Source organism: Berghia stephanieae, chromosome 13, assembly GCF_034508935.2.
Source record: "Berghia stephanieae isolate SIO BIC M18660-M18661 chromosome 13, UCSD_Bste_1.3, whole genome shotgun sequence".
NCBI lineage: Eukaryota > Metazoa > Mollusca > Gastropoda > Nudibranchia > Aeolidiidae > Berghia > Berghia stephanieae.
The window spans coordinates 32678236-32690480 of record NC_088372.1 but is presented as its reverse complement, the minus strand read 5'-3'; the positions used below and the strand labels follow the sequence as shown (position 1 = coordinate 32690480).

The window sequence follows — 12245 nt, the reverse complement described above, 5'->3', positions numbered from 1 at the left end:
TTTTTTGGTCAGTGTCAGGCTAGAAGTTATCGATGGTTACGGTCTTACCCCATCTTCACCTTCTCTGTCTTATTCTCCTCTTCACACCAGAGTCGTACAGGACAAGTCAATGTTGCATCAAAGGAACCATGGTTTGCCAGTGTAAAAGTAAGTGATTTTGATTAGAACAATATATTTCGAATGCCAGTTAAAGGGAAATTATATATATATATATATATATATATATATATATATATATATATATATATATATATATATATATATATATATTCTTCTTCTTCTTCAAGTACCAAGACTGTGCCAGACATCGGTGATCATGGTACGCCATTCATCTCTGATCAGATAACCTCAGAAAACTAATATTACTCTTCTCTTTCTTTGTCACCCAGCTGTTCAAACTATTCAAATATGTTTTTCTTGGTCTACCTTTACTCTTTTTACCTTCTATCTTTCCTGTGAGAGAAAGATGTTCAATACATTTATGTCGATTTAGGTGCCCTAAAAATTGCATTTGTCTTTTTCTTATTGTACGAATTATTAACCTTTTAGTTTCAGCTTGCTCTAATACTTCTTCATTAGTTTTCTACTCTGTCATGAGATTCTTAACATCCTTCTAAGAAACCACATTTCTGCTGCCTCCAGTTTCTTAGTCTTCTGTAATTGTCCAGCTTTCGCAGCCATATAATAATACTCACCATACATAGGCCTTCAAAACCCCATATATATATATATATATATATATATATATATATATATATATATATATATATATATATATATATATATATATTATATAATGCAAATTTTCACTCACATTTTTGTGGCCGAGACGACTCGTTTCTGTGTTTTTTACACTTCTTCAGTCGGCGTAATCCATTGTAATGTCCGTAGAAAAGTTCTTACTCCAAACTAAAGTTGTTTCGTTGTGTAGTGGTGATTTGTGTTGATGTGTATTGTGATGTGCTCTCATGTTTATATTATGAGTGTGTGTGTGTGTGTGTGTGTGTGTATGTGTGTGTATGTGTGTGTATGTGTGTGTGTGTAGGTGTTGTGTGTACATGTGTGTGTGATAGTGTTGTGGAATGTGGTTGCGGCGGGGGGGGGGGGGGGGGGGAAAGAGGGGGAGGAGGGGTATAATGGGATCGGGAGGGGGAGAAGGGGGGGAGGAGAAGGGGGGGGGAGAAGGGGGGGGGAGGGTTATTTGGCCTTTTGCGTTTTGAGCTTGAATTTGTTAGAGTATCTGCACATTGTCATCAGTTCAGATCTTTTGTTTAAGGTGCTATTGTTTCTGTAGTTGTGTAATAAAATCTCCAGTTTCTCTGTCAGAGAGCACATCACAATACACATCAACACTAATCACCACTACACAACGAAACAACTTTCGTTTGGAGTAAGAACTTTTCTACGGACATTACAATGGATTACGCCGACTGAAGAAGTGTAAACAACACAGAAACGAGTCGTCTCGGCCACAAAAATGTGAGTGAAAATTTGCATTATATATTAGCTCAAACCACCATTATCGAGCACTTTCGTACCTACAAGTACCCACCAACACTCATATATATATATATATATATATATATATATATATATATATATATATATATATATATATATATATATTACAGTGAATAACATAATCAGTCGTATGGTGAAAACTGAGAACTGAGATATTATCAAGTTTAATTAGAAGGTCAATTTTAATCGAAAATGAGTTCTTGTCATAAATGATTAAATCAACTTTTTTTTTTGGTGTACATCTCCAGCTTAATCAAGGCTTAATTTCACTTCTAAATATTTTTTACAGCTCGTCAAATTGAAGTATAAAATTTGAGAAAAGTTGCTGGATACCTTTCCCATACATCTGACCATAATTTTATGAAAAATCACCCGATTTACTTTAAATAAAGATTAAAATATTATGGGAGCATTTTCTTTCTGAAAATGCAAAAAAATTAAAAAATAAAAAAAAAGAGAGAGAGAAAAAGAAAAAATGAAATCCAACATTTCCACCTCCCGACTGATTAAATCATGCATTGACACACACACATACAGACACAGACAGATACACACACACACACACACACAAACACATACACACACAGACAGACAGACAGACACACACACACACACACACACACACACCTACTATATATATGTATATATATATTCCATGATCGTGAGAGAAAATCTTGTCGTATCAGTAATGGCGTGGGTTCGAGCGTAGCCATCGTAAAGTTTGGCCTGGCACTGACCAAAAAATGACGTCAAAATGCCAGTCTTTTGCCACAAAAGAAAACAAATCGTGAGTTGTATTCAATAGTTCAACCAATGAAATAACTTGTTTCCTTGAGCTCTATTAGCGACAACTTACTAGGCGGTGCAAAAACCAAATAATGACGTCAAACTGCCAGTCCTTTTGAGTTTCAGTGTTACATTTCCATGTGCTCGAGGTCATTTGTCACATTGCAAAATGTGCTCAAAGTGACCCACTTAGTGAAAAGTGTTCGCACCTTTTTAAATATCTAACATCACGATTGGTCACTTGATTCAGCTTGACACATGTGTATGTTTATAACATTTGTAAACAAAGCATCGTGTTTACATTTGTTAAGAAATATCCAATCGTTGGACAGCAACAAATCATGTGATCGATGACCTGGTTGGACGAAAACCTGGATATAGATCGCTCCCATTAATATTCACCCCGATATCGGAGCTTACTCGGTGTCTTTATCGTCTCTATGTCATATATTATTTGTGTTGAGTATAGAGTGGCTTGTAAACAAACTAAGCGGGTTTGGTGTGTCTTGAACCCGTGACCTCAAGAAGTCGGGGAAAGGGACTCAGGATAGACACTACGTCTGAAGCCACTTTTTTTTTAATGGGAGCGATCTAAATTAAATTTCCACGTGCTTGAGATCATTGGTCACATTGCAAAATGTGCTCAAAGTGACCTACATAGTGAAAAGTGTTCACAGCTTTAGAAATATCTAGCATCACGATTGGTCGTTTTGTTCTGTTTGACACATGTGTATGTTTACAACTTCATAAACAAAGAAACGTGTTTAAATTTCCAAAGAAATATCCAACCGTTGTACAGCAACAAATCATGTGATTGATGATCATGTGATTGATCACTTGGTTGGACGAAAACCTGAAAAAAGATCGCTCCCATTGAAGTGGTAGATGGTGTCGACTGCATAGCATCACTCTCACGACCATGCTGAGTTGTCGTAGCCGTAAGGTCGTGGGTTCGATCCCCTATCACTGCGAAATTTGTATTCTCTATTGTCTTCTGGCACTGTTCTACTCACGAAGTTGACGAAGTCTCAGGTTTGAGAATATTTAACTAGATGAGGGTTATTTTAATCGATCGATATTTGAAAGATGAGTTTTCTGGCCAAAATGTTTAATACCTGGTTTTGTTTTTTGTTGTTTTTTTTTTGTTTTTTTTTTTTGTTTTATTTTGTTTTTGTTAACAGTTAACAGTACATCGAGTAGGATAAATTAGGTTTCTTGAAGGAATAGAAACTAAACTCACTTTTCGCATCGTTTCTTTAAAATCTTTTCTTGTCTTCTTCTAAACTTGAGATTTAATACAACGTTTTTCAAAGCGCATTATAAAGGGTTCCTGGCCTACATGAACACGTAACATATGAAACGAGACATGACGCCTTTTAGGCGATAATAATAAAATTGTCCATACAGAGACAACGCCAGGTGTACTGCAGTTTTGAAATGATAATATGCCACTAGTAATGAATAAATGTATTACCCCCCCCCCCCTAAAAATGAATTTAAAAATAATTTTAAAATGATAAGTTACAAAAGAATTAAAATAAATAATAAAACGGGCACGTTTTGACAATAACGATTTATAAGATATCCATAACCAGTCGGTGCAACGGCCTAACATTGCCGCGAGCCTTGTAGACGCGCGCAAACAGGAAGTCAATGAATGGACGGTGCTTCCGTTTGTTTAGATTTGAAAAGCTTCCATGACTGTTTGATGTATTCTTGCTCGTTAACAACAATATAATTATATAATTATACATAGATTTTAGATTGTAAACAAGAATATGTGACTTTGTTTATTTATTTTGTGGGGTTGTTTGTTCTTTAATGATTTTTCTATTTGACATTTGTGCTCATCATCTCAAATTGGTGATATATCGGGATTATCTAAACATTGATCTAAAAGTTGAATCTGTCGCCCTAAATATATTATGATAAAGTAGTCCTTCAGAGTCATCAGGCCCATGGAGCCGGAGTTTATCCCGGTTTCTATACCGTGAAACGGACAAGAGCTATTTCATTCTACCCATTGGACAGGATGCTAGTTTATCGCAAAGTACTTTTCGCCTCTCCCTCTTTTTTCTCCCTCCCTCTCTCTCTCTCTCTCTCTCTCTCTCTCTCTCTCTCTCTCTCTCTCTCTCTCTCTCTCTCCCTCCCTCCCTCTCCCTCCCTCCCCCCCCCTCTCTCTCTCTTTTTATCTCTGTAGATGCAAGGGGTTTGCTAGTTATGAATAATTCATTATCTTTTAATCTGCCCCCCCCCCCCCCCCCATTTCCACGCAGTCACCAAGTCCGATAACCAGTGTGAATTTATACAAGAATACAGAGAGGCGAGTTCTTGTTTAACAGTTAGCGCCCTTTCCTCACTGATGTGTCGATGGAAATGCGACTCGCGTCCTTCCTGTGTTGGATTGAATTTTGCTCACAATGTGCCTCCGGAGTCCGGGAATTGTAGGCTTCTGTTTGGAGATTTCCATGGGCTTGTATATGACGGTGTCTGGCGTTATATGAATTGCTACACAGAATCGGTGTTCTCGGTTGACAATTGTACGACTATCACATAAACCTTTTGCAAAAGATATTTCAAAATTTTGCAAAGAAAATAATGAATTTTGCAGAAGAAATTAAGTCAATTTTGCAGGTTTCTAAATATGTTGTATCACACCTAACATAACTACATGCAACCCATATAATAATTAATAATTACGCAATTTCAAACTCAAAATTATGCAAAATTATGGGACAAAAAATGGCAAATTTTGCCAGAAATTATGATGATTTGGAAATAGCTCAAAGTTGGGAAAACAAAATTACAATAAAAAATTGCTGTCAATGAAATTGTTATCATAAAGAAGTAAAAAAAATAATTTTTTTAAAAGAATCAAAGAATAGTCAAAAATTTGCAATGCAAATCAGAACATTTTCCTTAATTTTGCGGTCGCAAGCTGTGAAAAAAAAACAAAAAACGCGGGGCCAGCATGAAATAGAATTGCAGGCTGGTTTTCCAAAACTCGTTAAGTCGATTTTTCTACTTTTTGAGATTTTCCATAATTTGAAATCTAGATTTTATTTTAAGCATCAAATGGCACAAGAATTTCCTTGGATTTGTGTGAATTGGAAGATTAAATATGATAAAAATATAGACTGAATGAGAAATGTTAGGGGGAGTAATCCTCAATATCTTGATATGGGAAAAACACGGAGTTATTGAGTTTTGGAACCACTCTTCAATTATGTCAAATAGGGAATGAGATTAGCGGAAGAGTAGCGTCCCTTGATTGGACGTCACCTTACAGAGAGAACGTCAGTTTGGTTTTGAAGTGTCTCAAGCCGCTTTCACCGGAAGTGAGGACGAGAGACGCATGCGCACAACCAACATGACGTTCTCTCTCTAATAACTTTTCCGCCGGTGACGTCACAGACTATGGGTGACGTCCAATCAAGCGACGCTACTCTTCCGTTAATCTCATTCCCTATAGTGTGGTGCTTTCATGATGGTGGTGCACACTTGACTACTTGGAAATGGAAATTTCGTAGTTTTCAGAGGGTAATAGCATTGTGGGTATTATAACTACTTTTAAAATCGATCAATTTGCGTTTAAATACATTAAATAAATGCTTTGAACTTGTTTATAAACTAGCTCTGGACAAAAACAAACAAACCTCATTGTTTTAAAGAAGTTTATTGAATTGAAGATCTTTATATAATTGTCAATTAGGACAAAAAATTCGTATTTCTACGAAATTTTCGTAGTAGTTGGTAGGTCTGGGTGGTGTTAGTGGTGGTCATGATGATGATGATGATGATGATGATGATGGTGATGATGATGATGATGATTATGATGATACGCGTTGGTTTTCTGATGAAATAAGAACGTCAAAAACGAAAAGAAGAAAATCTGAAAGGCTATGGAGGAAAACAAAATCATTTAACAGCAAAGAGCTGTACATTTCCATAAAAAATGAAACAAACGAAATCACATCAAGAAAACTGTCTCATCCAAGAAAAATGACACAAACGAACTTTTGAAAATCGTAAACGGTCTCCTGAAAGACATTGCTTCAAAGAAATGCCTTCCATCATACACAAATGGAATTGGGTTAGCACAGCGTTTTGATAAATATTTCAGAGACAAAATATGTGAAATACGTTCCACTTTCGACAAGGAACATTGGAACATCACAGACATAACTAAAACCGCTGAGAAAACTGACAGCGCTCTCCCTCTTTCATCTTTTGAACTCGAGACGGAAGAGGAAATAATAAAACTCGTTCACAATATCCCAAACAAATCATACCAACTGGGTGGGGTTCCTGACCTCCCATAGTGGACGGGGGTGTACATACTGTGTCTTCTATCCCCTTATATCTGTTTTCCAACATGCTTTCTGTCTTTGTCTTGGAATGAGATTACTTAGTTTTTTTTCCTGGCCCTGGTCGGAGTCCTGGCTGGGAGGGAAACAGTCAAATGCATAGTTATTGTTTTGGGAGATGATATTTTTTCCTTGTAAATCATCTCTCTGTTATGTATTATTATATTTGTTATTTTCAATGTATAATGTAAGCATTTGAGTGTATTCCTCTTTGTTGGATTTGATGCTTGTCTCCGGATGAGATTTATAGGTGATCTCAAACTAAGTACATTGGTGGTATGCTCTTGGAATCTACATCTGATCCCTATTTTTGTTCCCAGTTCCCCTATGTCTTACTTTTTCTTGGGTGCTTTAATTGTAATTCTAGAACTTTTTACTATCCCATTTTCTTTCTTTAAACTGCCGGTGATATAACCTAAATCTGTTGCAAGCGTCATAAAACCCTTAAAAGCAAACAAAAACACAAATTATGCCAACTCGATTCAATACCAACATGGGTTATAAAATCGTACATCAATGAACTTGCGACCTCCATAACCTCAATTGTCAACTGCTCTATTGCGAATTCTGACTTCCCCACAAACCTAAAAATGGCTCACGTTACGTGATAAAGAAGTTATCCCTTGACAAAGACAATCTCAAAAATTATCGACCAATATCCAACCTTCATTTTATATCCAAGTTGTTTGAAAAGATGGTCACAAAAAGACTGCAAGATCACATGGTAAGGAACAATTTGTCGATTCATTTCCAATCTGCGTACAGAATAGGCCACAGCACTGAGACAGCACTTCTTAGGGTCTACAACGATATCATTGAAAAGCTAGACACAGACAGCAATGTCATCCTGCTCTTGCTCGATCTCATTGCTGCCTTTGATACTGTTGACCACACCATCTTGTTGGCAAGACTAAACGAAAACGTTGCCATCGAAGGACCTGCTCTGAACTGGTTCGCTGCGTACCTCAATGGTGGTAGCAAGTTGTTGTTATAGATGAAACTCAGAGCTTTCCATCACTGCTCAAATTTGGCGTTCCTCGGGGATGGTCAAACTATGGATGAATACAAACAAGCTCAAATTAAATGAAGAAAAAACTGATAGTTTTCAAGAGGAAAAGCTCGCTCACTATTGTTGAAAGCATCAATATCCTTGAAAACAACATCGACAACTCACCATCCGTCAGAAACCTCGGCTTCTACTTTGATGAAAATCTTGACATGGCCACGCATATCACCAAAGTCTGTCAGTCAGGAAACTACCACCTGAGAAACATAAATCAAATTAGAGATCTACTCGACACTGAGACGGCTAACATAATCACCCATGCCCTCGTGACAAGTCGTATCGACTATTGCAATGGCCTCTTATCTGGTTTACCCGCTAATACAACTAGGGCTTTGCATGTGGCTCTAAACAACGCCGTTAGAGTCATATCCAGGGCCAGAAGATATGAGAAAATAACCCCTGTTCTGAAATCACTACAATGGCTTCCAATTGCCCAACGAATTGAATTCAAAGTAGCTTGCATCGCCTACAAATGCTTACATGACAAGCTCCCGACTATATCAAATTATCTCTATTAAGCGTCGATATACCATCAAGAAATCTTCGATCCTCCATCTCCATTCAACTCGAAACGAGAAGGTCTACATCAAGAGCAACATTTTCCAACAGATCTTTCTCTAATGCAGCTCCAAACATCTGGAATTCCCTGTCCCCCACAACCAGACACTCTCCAACTTTTAACTCTCAAGTCCAATTTAAAGACTGAAATGTTTAAAATAGCCTTTACTTAATTTAGTTTATTGTTCTTCAAACTAAGCTTTCAGTGTTGTAGTTTTTATTTTCCCCTTTGTGAGTTCGTGTTATATTGTAAAAAAAGCGCCCTAGAGCATGAATTCATGGAATTTGCGCTATACAAGTGATTTGTTATTGTTCTTGTTATGATGATGATGTTGAAGATGATGATGACGATGATGATAGTAATAATGATAAGGACTTTTATTGCAAAGATTTTTAAACCTATATTTTATATGCAGTATATTATATATTTTATACTTTAAAAGGTTCAGGTTTGTAATGAGGTAATTAGGCATATTATGCCCAATATATACATCACTGAGATTATCATTAAAAGAAAATTTATTGAAACTGTTTACTTTTCAATGTTTAACATTCAATACTTTTTAAATGATCTTTCATCTGTTTTTATTTTCATTACTTTGTCGGGTTTTTTGTTTGTTTTTGTTTGGGGGGGGGGGGTGTCTATTTTGTTGTTTGATTTTTCGTTTAGTGGTTGAATTTTGTTTTATTACTGTTTTGTTTTTTTGTTTGTTTGTTACTTGCCTATAATGTAATCTAGTGCTTATTGGACGAATAAAATTATTTCATTTCATTCCCCTTGTTGATGGTTACAATGAACCATTGATAATGCCTGCCAGTTATTTATTTCTTTTGATAAAGATGGTCATGGACCATATATAGGATATAGCAGGTATCAGATATGTATATATGTATATATATTTTTTATATATGGAGAAAATCAGGTATCGTTCCTACCTCCCATAGTGGGCAGGGAGGTACTTATTGTGTCTTCTATCCCCCTATATCTGTTTTCCAACTTGCATTCTGTCTTTGTCTTGGAATGAGATTACTTGGTTTTGTCCTGGTCCTGGTCGGGGTCCTGACTTGGAGGGAAACAGTCAAATGCATAGTTAATGTTTTGGGAGATATGTTTTTTCCTTGTAAATCATCTCTCTGTTATGTATTATTATATTTGTTCTAATTTATAATGTAAGCATTTGAGTGTATTCCTCTTAGTGGGGGCAGTGCTTGTGTCCAGATGCTGGGTGGGGATCCTGACCTCCCATAGCGGGCAGGGAGGTACACACTGTGTCTTCTATCCCCTTATATCTGTTTTCCAACATGCTTTCTGTCTTTGTCTTGGAATGAGATTACTTAGTTTTTTTCCTGGCCCTGGTCGGAGTCCTAGCTGGGAGGGAAACAGTCAAATGCATAGTTATTGTTTTGGGAGATGATATTTTTTTCCTTGTAAATCATCTCTCTGTTATTAGTATATTTGTTATTTTTAAATGTATAATGTAAGCATTTGAGTGTGTTCCTCTTTGTTGGATTTTGTTCTTGTGTCCGGATGAGACTTATAGGTGATCTCAAACTAAGTACATTGGTGGTATGCTCTTGGAATCTACATCTGATCCCTATTTGTTCCCAGTTCCCCTTTGTCTTACTTTTTCTTGGATGCTTTAATTGTAATTCTAGAGCTTTTTACTGTCCCATTTTCTTCCTTTTTACTGGCGCTGATATAACCTAAATGTGTTGCAAGCGCCGTAAAACCCTTTTTAAAAAAATCAGGTTTCAAATACAGCAGATCCCGTATAGAGCAGTATAATTAGGTGCCCCAAACGTAAACAATAACAAGTTGCTAGTGATTTTCGTTACGCACAATATAGGTCTCCCAATTTTGTAGTTTGAGTTGTAGGCAATACACTTTCAGTATTGAAAATATGTTTACATAAAATCTAACAGTTGCAGAAATAATAATATAAGGCTAAATTATTCTGAAAATCAGGCTCCGAATAATTCTCGTTTTGTTCACACCAGCGCAATAATTTGCTCTGGTCTAAAAATAGGTAGACTGTAACTTTTGATAAATTTTACCTTTTGTTCTATAAAATATCCATATCTAGACATTATTTGATGCATGATCGAGTATTTATGAATATGTGTTTCTTTTGCCACCTAACAGCCAAATTTTAAAGGTTATTTTTTTTTTCTATAATTTACATTGGAACTTGAGCTGTCAAGACAGGAACATGTGGTTTGCCATGTGCTTCTAGACCTTTGTTTACGTTTGGGGCACCTAATTATACTGCTCTATATACGAGTAGCAGCTATCGAATACAGCAGAATCTCAGATATGACATCAGGTATCGCATACAGAATGAAGGTATCGAGAAAAGCAGGTATGGGACACAACAGGGCCTGGGTGGGGATCCTGACCTTCCATAGTGGGCAGGGAGGTACATGCTGTGTCTTCTATCCCCTTATATCTGTTTTCCAACGTGCTTTCTATCTTTGTCTTGGAATGAGATTACTTAGTTTTTTCCTGGCCCTAGTCGGAGTCCTGGCTGGGAGGGAAACAGTCAAATGCATAGTTGTTTTGGGAGATATTTTTTTCCTGTAAATCATCTCTCTGTTATGTATTATTGTATGTGTTATTTTAAATGTATAATGTAAGTATTTGAGTGTGTTCCTCTATGTTGGATTTTGTGCTTGTGTCCGGATAAGACTTAAAGGTGATCTCAAACTATGTACATTGGTGGTATGCTCTTGGAATCTACATCTGATCCCTATTTGTTCCCAGTTCCCCTTTGTCTTACTTTCTCTTGAGTGCTTTAATTGTAATTCTAGAACTTTTTACTATCCCATTTTCTTCCTTTTTACTGGCGCTGATATAACCTAAGTGTTGCAAGCGCCGTAAAACTCTTAAAAACAAAAAAACAAACACAACAGGGATTTAGCCACGTTGCTGCAAAACCATCAGGAAAGTGCCAGAAGACAATAGAGAATAAAAATGTCGTGGCGGCAATGAGGGCTCTAACCTGCAACCTAATTGGTACGACAACTCAGCCGATGAGAACATGTCTCTACTGTGTGAGCTATTCATCACACCAGTCTTACAACATACTTCCTTTGAAATCCTCGAAAAGGACATGTGTTTATTCAGTCATTAGCAAGAAATTAAAAGAACAGAGAAGTGCGAAAGGCAAAAGCCAGTAAATACTTATATTGTGCTGAGAATTGAACCCGTCATCTAGCAGGTAGTGGTACTGCTGTTTTTGTTTTTGAGGGTTTTACGGCGCTTGCAACACATTAAGGTCATATCAGCGCCAGTAAAAAAGAAGAAATGGGATAGTAAAAAGTTCTAGAATTCAATGAAGACCCAAGAAAAGGTAAGACAAAGGGGAATTTGATCAAATAGGAAACAGATGTAGATTCCAAGAGCACACCATCAAAGTACTTAGTTTGAGATCACCTAAAAGTCTCATCCAGACACAAGCACAGGTCCCCACTAAGAGGAATACACTCAAATGTTAACAAATCAAATATAACATGTAAATAAAACATAATACAGTACATAACAGAGATGATTTACAAGGAAAAAAATATCATCTCCCAAAGCAATAACTATACATTCGACTGTTCTCTCTCAGCCAAGGACTCCGACCAAGGTTAGGACAAAACCAAGCAATCTCACTCCAAGACAAAGACAGAGAGCATGTTGGAAAACAGATATAAGGGGATAGAAGACACAGTATGTACCCCCCTGCCCGCTATGGGAGGTCAGGATCCCCACCCAGTATACAGGGATAGAAGACACAGTATGTACCTCCCTGCCCGCTATGGGAGGTCAGGATCCCCACCCAGTATACAGGGATAGAAGACACAGTATGTACCCCTCTGTCCGCTATGGGAGGTCAGGATCCCCACCCAGTTTACAGGGATAAAAGACACAGTATGTACCTCCCTGCCCGCTATGGGAGGTCAGG

At 37.1% G+C, this 12245-nt stretch overlaps 1 long non-coding RNA gene across 1 annotated transcript; it reads left to right on the top strand.

The window, feature by feature from the left end:
• Positions 1 to 94: 94 nt before the first annotated feature.
• LOC144959052 (uncharacterized) lies at positions 95 to 4905 on the top strand. Its single transcript, XR_013642560.1, has 2 exons — positions 95 to 147; positions 4584 to 4905. It is a non-coding gene; the product is annotated as an uncharacterized LOC144959052 (long non-coding RNA).
• Positions 4906 to 12245: the final 7340 nt, after the last annotated feature.